The 10,923-nt window shown below is 41.6% G+C and overlaps 1 protein-coding gene and 1 long non-coding RNA gene across 4 annotated transcripts in view; one reads left to right on the plus strand and one right to left on the minus strand.

Moving 5' to 3' along the window:
* UST (uronyl 2-sulfotransferase) overlaps positions 1–10,923 on the plus strand; it is a 189,259-nt gene that overhangs the window by 151,243 nt on the left and 27,093 nt on the right. The gene's annotated exons all lie outside the window — the stretch shown is intronic.
* On the minus strand, positions 827–4,563 carry LOC110395735. The gene is made up of 3 exons (XR_002436600.1): positions 4,007–4,563; positions 2,126–2,246; positions 827–2,042 (listed from the first exon to the last, which is right to left on the minus strand). It is a non-coding gene; the product is annotated as an uncharacterized LOC110395735 (long non-coding RNA).

Consider the following 10,923-nt stretch of genomic DNA (forward strand, 5'->3'; position numbering starts at 1 on the left):
GTCACAATTTCATATCCCCCGCACATATAGGAAAACTTGGCCTCCATTTAGATGCTGAACTGGAGATTTTAAAAGTATTCTGGGACCCACATACTCAATGATTATACACACATTCATGTCCAAATTAGTGCTGTGCCTATGTCAAAACATAGGCCTTATGGCTCTCATGGCATGTGTAAGTGCACGTACATAGCCAATGCGGTGGGTGCCCCCTCCAGGTAAACTTACTCCAAGTCTCCCGGAGACAAATTTTTGGGGTTTGGACCGGCCATGACAAGACTCATCATTTTTTTTTCATTGTTTTGGTTAGTATGGAAACTGTGAATCTCAGATATCTTTTTAAGCTTGTTTTGAATAGAACTTTATTAAAATATTCTGTTTGGAAAGAAAAAGAAAAGAAGAAAAGAATATGGTGCATTTTATTCTGTTTGCAGATTTTAAAAAGATGATCTTTTATGATTTCAGGGTTTTCTTTGTTTGGCGCAAATAAAATCTAGGCATTTATTCTTCTAGTAAGTTTAACAAATTGAATAGAATTTCATAGATTCAGAATCCAGCAAGGAAGAGAATTTTTATTAGTTTTTAAGAAAAAAAAAATCTGTATTTTTGAGGATTAGCTGTTCAAAATGGCCACTGAAGTGTTAATTTCTTTAATTTTATTTTTTAATTTTATCTTAATTTTATTTAATCTTTTTTATTTTATTTTGTGTTACTTTAATAGATAAATTAAATTTACTTGTAGATACTACTCTTGCTTTTAGGATTAGCCCATGAAGTTGAAGAAATCTCTTACGTTGAACTGCTTTTGTTTTTAAGGTAAAGGAAACATTCTCAGTCTGTGCTTTGGGACAAGCAACGGTTCAAATCTATGGTATAGGCACATAGGTTATCATTTAATTCTGACTCTTAACTCACTGAAACTTCTTAAAATATTTATATGGTATTTTTTACCACAAATTTCTGCATTTTCATTATTTGTACCTCTGATCGCATCCTCTCAGAAAGGATCTAATAGAACTAGAAAAGGTGCACAGCAGGAGCCAGGGATGGTCAGAGACACAATTAATGACTTTCACAGGAACAGAAATTTAATAAAGTGGGACCTCTGAGTTTGGAAAAGAGACAGTCAAAGGGAGGATATGCTATGTAGAGACAAAAAATGAACTGTGCAGAGAGATTGAATGCACAATAATCAGTCCTGATTTCTTAGGGAGAATCAGTTTTGAAGGATTTTAAAAAGACACAAAAGGTTGGATTATTTTGGTTGTTTTCTTTTTAACCAGCAAATAACATCACCTTCAGAGATGGTGACTCAACCACCTTGCTGGGAAGCCTGTTCCAGTGCCTGACCACTCCTTTGGAGAATAAATTTTTCATAATATCCAACCTGAACTTCCCCTGTGGCACGACTTGAGGCCATTCCCTCTAGTTCTATCGCTGGTTATGTGGGAGGAGAGGCCAACCACCACATTGCCACAACCACGGGTAGTTGTAGAGAGCTATAAAGTCTTCCGAGCCTCCTCTTCTGCAAACTATATAATCCCAGTACCCTCAGCCACTCCTCATAAGACTTGTGCTCCAGACCCTTCACCATTTTCATTGCCCCTCCCTTGACACGCTCCAGGGCCTCAATGTCTTTCTTGTAGTGAGGGTCCCAAAACTGAGCACAGTACTCAAGACGTGGCTTCACCAGAGCTGAGTACAGGGGGATGATCGCCTCCTGTCTCCTGCTGGCAGCACTATTTCTGACACAAGCCAGGATGCCATTGGCCTTCTTGGCTACCTGGGCACACTGCTGGCTCTTATTCAGCCAAGTGTCAACCAACATCTCCAGGTCCATTTCTTCCACAGTCTTCCAGCCACTCTGCCCTAAGCCTGTAGCATTGTCTGGGGTTGTTCTGGCCAAAGTGCAGGACCCAGCATTTGGTCTCGTTGAGTTTCATCCCATTGCCCTCAGTCCAGCGATCCAGCCTGTCCAGATCCCGTCTGAAGAGCCTTCCTACCTCCAGGCAGATCGACACTTCTTCCTAACTCGCTGTAATCTGCAAAATTACTGACAGTGCACTCAGTTTCCTCATCCAGGTATTCAATGAAGATATTAAACAGAATGGACATCAGTACCAACCTCTGGGAAGCACCGCTCGTTTCCAGTCACCACTCTCTGGGCCCGGCCCTCCAGCCAGCTCCTTACACAGCAAAGAGTGTACCTGTCCAAGCCACAGGCTGCCAGCTTCTCCAGGAGAAAACTGTGGGAGACAGTGTCAAAAGCTTTACTTAAGTCTAGGTAGACTACACCAACAGCCTTTCCCTCATCTACCAGGCAGGTCACTCGATCATAGAAGGAGATTAGGTTGGTCAAGGAGGACCTGCCTTTCATGAACTCATGCTCGCTGGGTCTGATCCTCTGGGTTGTCCAACACATGCCTTGTAATCTAACTCAAGATGATCTGTGAAATTCAGTAGGAACTTGTGTCAGTGTGAATTCTTTGGATAGCTAAATGCTTGGCTTGTTCATCTTTGAGACTCTATAAGGTTTGCTAGGTGCATGAAAATTTCTGCTGTCTTTTTATGAGGATGCTCGCCCTTCACATGAGCGTGGGCAAGCTCAGAGGGAGGGTGGTTTGCTTGGGGCTTCCTGGAAAGAAGAAAGATGCATTGTTGTTTCTGGTCTGTAATATCCCCAGGGGACACAAAGACCTCGGCAGCCTTGTAGCGTTAGCCCTGCTGAAACATTTCATTTTCCCTTCAAGTCTGAGAGGTAGAGAGTCAAGACATTCCCTCTTTGGGAAAGGCATGGGGTGAGAATTGCATTAGCCACACTAGGATTACTCTTCTCTCTCAAGACCTTCAGTTAATATAATTCCCCTTATTTTCAGTTTTTTCTCTTGCTGAAACCAGTCTGCCTGTGTTAAACAACGGACCCTTTTCCTTGGTTTTGGCCGGAGGAGGAAGCCTTTGTCCTGATACCCTGGCAGCTGGCCAAGGCAGGCGGGCTGTGGGCCAGGAGGGGGGTGAACTTGAAAGGAACAGTGTGTTGTTTCTGCTCTTGTAGCATTCTTCTTTTTTTTGCTAGTGCTTCAGCCCCTGGCTGCCTGCAGTTACTCATTATACACAAAAGAACCTAAGGGGAAAAGAGAGAATTTTCTCTTGACCTTCTTTAGCTTTTAGTAATAAGATGTAAAGCAGTTTCAGGGCTTTGAGTTTTCTTTGTGGAGACATAAGAGAAAATCTTTGAGCCAGTAACTTTCTCACATGGGAGAAGAGAACTGATACCTTCTTTTTTTCTGCATTTTAATAGCCATTTTCATTATGGTACCATATCTCTTCCTCCCCTATTATACCACGTAAGTACTAGTTTTACCTTGGTAATGCTTAAATTTTATTACCGGGCATTACTTTTGTTCTGGTTAGTATGTGTATTTTTGCTCTATTTTTTCATTTCAGTGATTATTCTCATACAAAGCAATAAATAGTAAAATTTATGAACGAGAAAGACAGGAAGGGGCAGCACTTAAAATTGATTTTTAAGATCATGCACTTAAACTTCTATTTTAACCTAGTGTTTCACATTCCTTCACGGCTTTATATTGCAGGGCGGTGACCACTGGGCTTTGAATAGCCAATGACTGGAATTGGTAGTAAATTAGGTGTTAAAACATCTTCCTAAAATGACATTCACTTAGGTATCTCAGACGGCCTGACAAAAAAGCTTTCACAATTGGCTTGGAAGCTGAGACATACCAGACTATAATGTGCAGCTGTGAAAGATTTCAATGGACCATTGGATCATTTAGCTTGGCTTCTTTGCTACTGGCCACACAGTTTCTCCTAATTTTGCACAGAGATCAGTAACTTGAGTTGGTTAAGTCAGTCAGTTCTGATGTAAAATACCAAGTGATAGCAAATCAACTGATATCTTTTTACATTTTGTTCTAGTGATTAATCACCTTCTCCACTAAAACTCTGGCTTCAGCTACCAGCTCTTCAGTATCTGTAGTTTTCTTACCATTAAAGTATGTGGGTGCTATAAACAAGTCACTTCTCAGTCTTCTTTTGGTGAACAGCTGAACGGAGCTGACCAAATGCATCTTCTTTCTTTAAAGTCTTCCTTCCAACCCTGATATTCATTCTGAGGTTCTTCTTGTATCCTGTCTGATTTAGGATGTGGTTACAAAGCTGAATGCTATATGCCAGGGTTGCACTCATCAATACTATATATGGAAATAAAGACACCTCCGCGTCACTTGATCCCATGTAGACGCTGTAAACTTGCACTGTGTGCCTCTTCTGCAGCTTCTCTTTTGCAAACACGAATCACAGGTAGCACTCTACAGTGACTTGAAGTACGAAGATGAGATGCCTGCTCGAGGTTCTCAAATCCAGGGCTATATTTCTGTTTGCACATTTTCTGCACAGCATATCTGTGGTGTAGACTTTCCTGCTCATGAGCGCAGCTCAAATTTGTCACTGCCACTTTTTTCTTCCTTCTGCAAAAAAAAAAAAAAAAGAAAGAAAGAAAAGAAAAAAAAAAGAGGAATAATGGTAGTATCTGCCTAAGTTACTATGTAGCACTGTTCACAAGTGATCTGTAAGAATCTATTTTTAAATTGTGGTTTTGTCAGATGGTCAGGTTGACTGAATCCATTCAGTAATACTTACACAGCTATAAAAGGTATATTAGAAATTTCATCTGTACTGCAAACCTAGCAGTTCTCTCAGCAACTTGAACTAGAGAATCCTGGCATTTCCTCTGCAGATGACTTTGGTTTTGGCACCTCCATCTCTGTCTCATTCAGCTCACAAGTTGCTAAACAGCAGTAAAAGTACCTGACCACATTCTCATACCAATGGGGTTAATTTTCAGCTTTTTTCTTTCTTTTGTATGTTAGCTTATCTTAACTGGGAATGCAACGCATAAATTGAAGCAAATAGAAGGAGTCTCTTAGAAGATCCTGTTGAGATTTGTTATCTGATCATGTGTGAGATACAGCACGTTTCCTGGCTTGAGCAGCACCAGAGGCAGTGTACTACACTGGCAAGTTAGCTGAGGTGTCCCATGCAGCTGGAAATCTGCATTGTTGCATCCACAGCTTTGAACTGGTGTAGACAAAAGCACGATACTGTGAAAAGTTTCCAAGAGGAAAGTTGGTAACTGCATGATAAATACTTCCTGGCTGGAGAAGAGACCTCAGAGAGTGGTAGCTGTTTAAAAAGTATGGAGAGAGATATATATTTGTGTTGCTGAATATGCTGTAAGGCAAGTGTTTCGTAATAGTGAAATAGTGCCTTTAAAAGCTTAAATAGTATTTCAGAGCACTGTTGGATATGTATCACTGTTACATTGTCCAGTTCACAGCCAGGCCAGTGCAGTGCTTACCTCTGCAGTGTATTCTCAATACATGTTACTTGCATACTACAGGAAGACATTTTCAGCTATTTTCAGCCTTACTGATCCAAAGTATTTCTTACATTTATTGCTAAAATTTTCCTTTCCCTTCCCCTTTCCTTGTCATTTGCTGCCATGCCTCCTTGCTGTTTACATCCATAAGCACCAGTAATTGATTATGTGCTTTTCAGAATGCCTCTATGAGCTGTTCCTAGGTAATCTCTTCTTTGGCTTCCCTCCATTTTCTCTGCTAGGTGCACTAGGTTATCATTCTGTGAGCTCCCCACAGTTTTTCTATGTTAATGTTAGTAATGAAATTATATTAGGTTAAGAGTGTTATTCTTCCCTCTGGTTTCTTTATTCATTGAAGTGGTAAGAAAAGTAGAAAGAGAATTGCTGTAACTCATCTAGTTCAGATTCTGTCACTGATATCTGTCACTGATAGCCATCATTTTGCAGTGTCTGCACTAATTACAGTCTGGTGTATTTGCTCCCAAGATCCCTGTTTGATAAACAGGACATCAGTTTTGCCTAGATCTGCAGGTCTCTGAAGTTCTGGGTGTTCCTGCTACCAGATATCTCTCATTTCAGATGCACCTATCCATATCTGACAATTAAGAGATGCACTTGCGATTTTCTTCCAACTCTCTGGAGTTAAGAATTGTTTTCTGCCATGACGGAAACACAGTAATATAAGATATAAATGCTAAAACAAGGCAGGCATTAGTTGTGAGGCTAGTGTAACTGTCCTCAATACACACACGAACGTTTAATCTTTATCTAAATGTTAAATCTTATATCTTATTTTGTTAATGTGAATAACTGAGAAGAAGAAAGTTAACTTCTATTTCCAATCCCCAGTGCATAAAAGCAATAAGAAGGTTAATAAGTGGGAGTCAGAGTATTTCAGTCAGAGCTAGTAGATGCTGTGGGACAAGTCACCACTTACTTTTTCATGGGCTTTGTTTTTCAATACACGTCATCTCAGCCGGTGACTACAAGAAGCCCTGGTGCTGAGCAGTGCAACCCAGCCATGGTGTGCAGCCTGTCTGCCCTGCCCATCCCTGGCCATGTTGGAAGGGCAGCTTGCAAGCCAAGCAGCAGCATTTTCCCTGCTCTCTCCAAAACATCCTTTCCCTGATGTCCTTCAAGAGCCCAGCTGAAAAGTTCAAGTTTGAGGAAACAGTGAACTTGGCCTGAAATTGCTTTTTGCTGAGCTGCAGTTAAATAATTTGAGGGGATATAATTTCTAGCACAGCCATCAGAGTCCCATTTTAGTGCCTCGCTGATCCCTTGAGTGGCGTGTCAAGCAGAGGTCCTAACTGGTCCATACATCACATTTAACCACAGCAACGTACCTTTATTTCCATTGACAACCGTGGAGCAATAGGTATGCGCTGCAGCTGAACAGTGTGCGACTGAGATGTGGGGCCTCCGTGCCTGGCTGCAGGAAATGAGCTTACTCTATCTTTGACAGCCGTCGTGTTCACACGGCCCTCAGGCAGCAGGGCTCGGGACAGGGCTTTCCGCCCTTGGCTTTGGGTGGGCGAGCACTACTGCACTCACCCGCAGCTCAGGAGCACCTCTGTGTCATGGTACAGGAGAAGGCATAGCTCATAAACTCTCTTTTGAGGTCGTCTTTAGGATCATTTTGTCTGAATATGGCGATCCAAGATTTTTCAAGCCACAAAATGTAAAAAAAAACCTTCCTTTTCCTATGGCTTGGATTACTGCAGTGAGTAACACAGATTTCTAAATTCAAAGAGAAAAAAAAAGTGGGAGTTGAGAACGTAGCAGTAAACATTCATCTGGTAACCCAGAAGAATTTAGTTTTCATCATCCGTATCGGCATATCGATTTAGTCTTCGCCATGTTAATTCAAGGCTCGAGCAGAGGTTCAGTTATTGTGTAGTGAATTCTTTTTAGTAACTCAAAAGAATGACAAAAAAACCCCACCGTTTTTTAAAAAACCCGAAAAAGTAAATGGTGTAGTTTGTTGCCCTTCATATGCTTAGCCATCTGAAAGGTCATAAAGTGGGGTCCTTTGGTGGGACAGCTCGGTTTATGTGGCGTATGCAGATTGTTATTTTGGCCTTAAGCCAAGTCTGCATAATTTTTCCATCTTGCTTACATGATGAAGAGAGGTGTTAAGGCGATTTCAAGGGACAGTTCTGTGATTTCATACTTGTGTTAAAGAACATTTCAAGAGTATTTAAGATTAGAAACCAATCTAAAAGTATTAAAAAAAAAAGTGAAGTTGGCTTGTTTTATCAAAATGCTAAGCCCAAAGCCAGGCACAGTTCCTTCTGACAAGCAGTGTTTTGCAGCCCTGTAGTTGCTGATAGTTACACTGAGAGACAAACTGTAAGAAGCAAAAAAATGTACGTTGCTCCTGTAGCCTTTTAGAGTGTGTTTCTCTCTGTCTGTATGAATAGATATGTGCACGTGTGTGCATGCACATAGCAAAGAATAATTGCATACATCTGGGGATCCTCTACTTCATGCCTACTGCAGTTGCAAAGCCCAGACCGATTCAGCCCATGAGTGCACCAAGCTGCTTGCTTGTTCTGTCCTGGTAGTGCCAGCCCTGAGGGTGGCACAGAGCACCTGGCCACTGCCTGGCGCAGCACCAGAAAAGCACCCCGTGGCTAGTCCTGCCCGTGCCGGTCACCCTCCAGGAAAACAGCCTTTCACCTTGTCGTCGTTGGCAGCGCTCCTGAGCCAAACACAAGTGCCTCTCTCTGCTGGAGGGAGCAGCCACCAAAGGGAGCTGGGGCCTTTCAGAAGTGGCTTTTCCCAGTTAGAGTCCTGGAGGGATCGTATAAATGAAGAGCTTTTTCCAGCGATGTAAAAGGAGTTTTCTGTAACAGAAATAACCTATGTAAAATAAAAATGCAGTTGGCAAGCACTGTAAAGGCTTAGACTTAGTAAATGAAATATTTAGTACTGTGTATTTGAATCATATTTGCTGCTGAGTTTGTAAAGAAAACCAGACTGCAAAGCTGGTGGAAGCTGCCAACTAAGCATCAGATGGAGGAATTTCTTGAAGTGCTAAATCATCATAAGATTTCTCTGGCCTTCTCACCCAAGGACAAACTGAGTACAGCATCCTTCCTTGAGCGTATTTGTCTAATGCCCATCAACAACAACTTGAACAACTTATTACAAATTTTAGAAGACGAGACTTTTGTTAGTCTTTTTCAGTCTATGGATGTAGGCAACGTAGAAGAGAATAAGCTCTTGAGGGGACCCAGGTGTTTTCACAAAAAAAGCGTTTCACCCCATTCACTAGCTACAAGTAATGCTTTATATGTTAATGTCAGTCTTAAATGCAAATATTTCACGAGTTCTCCTTTTTACTTTTTTTTATCTAGACACTATATTAAAGATCACCTCTTAAATTTAATTTTTGTGAATTTTAATAATTTTACTCTTTTCTAACTACAACTGTACAAATTGATAATCTGTGAACAGTCTGTAAGTATAAAGCATGTATCAACATTACTGTTGTAATTAAAGAATGAAGAACTGTATATACTAGGTTATCTAATTACTTAGATATATGAGTAGAGACAGAGATCTCAGTGTTAAAAATTAGGAAGTGTGGTTTAAAAGCACCATTTAATAACAGAGCAGCATGTTTTAATTGTTACAAACTAATGAAAATCATTCTTCCTTTAGAGAATAAATTAAAAGTACAAATGCAAAATAAAATTAATGTTTAAGTCATCTTTTGTGACTTACAACAGCATTAAGGTTGGTAAGCTAGTCAACTATTCTATTTTTGTATCATATCCTTTCAACATTACAAATTACCCTGCTGTAATTGGTAAGTGAAAATGAGAGAAAAAATACCTCTTTCAGATGCAACATTTTTCTTCTGTGCCACATGTGTTCACACAATAAAAACAAATGAAAAGCAGAATGTCCAGCCCAGCAGCACTTGCTGTCTTGTGTAGTATTACTAAATGAACAGCTTTCGGTTGTTTTTCTTTAGTTCTTCTCTACTCTGAAGGAGGAAATTGTGTGCCCATTGTCTGAAAAACAGAATGTGTTTATTGGTGTAGATACCCTGAGCTATATGAGCATTAATCTTTTAAAATGGAGAGAAAGAATTTCATGTTCACAAAGCTGTTCTCTACCTTTTCATTGTACTTTTCCTATGTAGCGTGATCTTTCTGTCTAGAGATCATTGGTGCTGTGTTTGCTAGGTGGACATAAATATTTCTGCCTTTGGTTAAAGGCAAGGACTGCTCAACAACTAAAACCTTGGTGTGTTAGGAACACTTTTCTGTCACAAATCTAAAAACATAGCACCATACCAGCTCCTCTGAAGAAAATAAACTCTATCCCAACCAAAACCAATGCACATGGGACCTGGTGCGCATGGGAGACTGAGGTTGGGCATGGTAAGCTGAGTCTAGCCTACAGGTGTGTTTTGCTGACACTTCTGTTGTTGCTGAAATGGTGGCAGCTACCAGTGTATTTTTTTTCCTCCTCACCGTACCACTCAACATAGCAGTCTAGTCTGAAAAATGAAATGTTCTTTGTAGTCTGCTTTCTTGTTTTTTGTTTGCAGTGCTTAGTAGACAAATCCTCTTGAATCCCACCAATGTTCAGAACTGCTTTTTCAATAAGAAGTATGTTTCCATTTCCTCAGTGACTAGAAAGGCGAGGGAGAGACTCCACGGACAACCTGGGAAGAGATTAGGGAGTTCTGGTTAGCAGCAAGATGAATGTGAGCCAGCAGTGCACCCTGGCAGCCAGAAGGGCCAACTGTACCCTGGGGCGCAGCAGGGCCGGCACTGCCACCAGGCGAGGGGAGGGGTTGTCCCCTCTGCTCTGTGCTGTGCACCCTCACCTCGAGCACTGGGTGTGGATTTGCGTGCTACAGTCTCAGAAGGACATAAAACTATTAGAGAGCATCCAAAATAGGGCTTCAAAGATGGTGAACGGTCTGGAGGGCAGGATGTGTGAGGATCAGCTGTGTTCCCTGGGTCTGTTCGGCCCAGAGCAGAGGAGGCTGAGGGGAGCCCTCATGGCAGCTACAGCTCCTTGTGAGGGGATTGGAGGGGCAGCGCTGAGCTCTGCTCTCTGGTGACAGTGACAGGGCCTGACGGAATGGTATGGAGCTGTGTCAGAGTCAAACTGGGGGTTAGGGAAATGTCTGCACCAGAGGGCGGTGGGCATGGAACAGGCTGCCCATGGCAGTGGGCATGGCCCCACCCTGCCAGCGTTCAAGGAGTGTTTGGACACTGTTCTCAGACACAGGGTTTGACTTTGGGTGGTCCTGTGTGGAGCCCATGATCCTTGCAGGTCCCTTCCAATGCAGGATATTCAGTGATTTTCTGATTCTGTCTGCAGTGCCAAATGCTATGTGTGAACTAGCCATATTTAAACATCTACATCTAACTTCAAATCAATAAAAATATTTACATTATGAAGGAGGCAGATTGAGGTCATTTGTACTGGTAATGCAGTACAGCCATGCCTTAATGTTAACCAAAGAAAAAAGTTTACGTGTGGTCTCATTAATC

Source organism: Numida meleagris, chromosome 3, assembly GCF_002078875.1.
Source record: "Numida meleagris isolate 19003 breed g44 Domestic line chromosome 3, NumMel1.0, whole genome shotgun sequence".
Classification (NCBI taxonomy): Eukaryota; Metazoa; Chordata; class Aves; order Galliformes; family Numididae; genus Numida; species Numida meleagris.